This window comes from Mandrillus leucophaeus, unplaced genomic scaffold (genome assembly GCF_000951045.1).
Source record: "Mandrillus leucophaeus isolate KB7577 unplaced genomic scaffold, Mleu.le_1.0 Scaffold4, whole genome shotgun sequence".
Taxonomy (NCBI): domain Eukaryota; kingdom Metazoa; phylum Chordata; class Mammalia; order Primates; family Cercopithecidae; genus Mandrillus; species Mandrillus leucophaeus.
The window spans coordinates 2,009,915-2,011,116 of record NW_012104253.1 but is presented as its reverse complement, the minus strand read 5'-3'; positions in this window follow the sequence as shown (position 1 = coordinate 2,011,116).

The following is a 1,202-nucleotide window of genomic DNA, read 5'->3' as shown; positions in this document are numbered from 1 at the left end:
CCACCACAGCCTCCCAAAGTGCTGGGATTACAGGCATGAGCCATTGTGCCCAGCTGCAAACGAATTTTTAAAAATGCGTTAGATCAGTATTCATACCACCCAAAAACAGCCTGAGAGCCCACCATCACTGGGGACTCAGCGTTGTTTCCACCAAGCCCTCAACCCAGTGCTGGGCACGGACCTGGGAGGCTTGGCCCAAACCACCCTGCCCTCCGTTGGCAGGGCCGAGCTCCGTCTTTTCCTCTCAACAGCTCTTCCAAAGAGCAAGGCAGGATTTTCCTGGTGAGGGGCAAATGAAGCTGAGGCCAGACCCACCCCTGAGTCTTCCCTCTGCCACATCCAGGACCTGATGGGCGTTCTGAGGGGGGCCCCACCTTCACACTGAAGGCTGCCACCAAGGTGGTTGGCAAGAAGCTGAAATGGGCATTTAAGTCCGAACCTTGTTTTCAAAGGTGCCCATTTCCTGTTCTCAAAGTAATGCACCTGAGAAGCAATGGCAGGTGTCGCAGCCTACCCCCAACCCCCAGGGCCACCCAAACACCAGTTAGGACAACACCATCGCCAACAGGGGCTTTGCAGAACTTTTTTTTTTTTTTGAGATGGAGTCTTGCTCTGTCGCCCAGGCTGGAGTGCAATGGTGCGATCTCGGCTCACTGCAACTTCCGCCTCCCCACTTAAAACAATTCTCCTACCTCAACCTCCCAAGCAGCTGGGACTACAGGCGCCCACCACTATGCCCGGCTAATTTTTGTATTTTTAGCAGAGACAGTTTCACCATGTTGCCCAGTCTGGTCTCAAACTCCTGACCTCAGGTGATCTGCCCACCTTGGTCTCCCAAAGTGCTGGGATTACAGGCGTGAACCACCACGCCCGGCGCTCTTGTATTTTTTTTGTAGAGACACAGTTTTGCCATGTTGCCCAGGCTGGTCTCCTGGGCTCAAGTGATCCACCCACCTTGGCCTCCCAAAGTGCTGGGATTACAGGCCTGAGCCACCGCGCCCGGCCCAACCTTATTATTACTGAAGTCACCTTGTTACACACAAACATCGGCAATTCCTCCTGGTCACTCCTGGACTTCTCTTTCCTTTTTCTTTTTCTTTTTTTTTTTTTGAGACAGAGTCTCACTGTGTCACCCAGGCTGGAGTGCTGTGGCCGGATCTCAGCTCACTGCAAGCTCCGCCTCCCGGGTTCACGCCATTCTC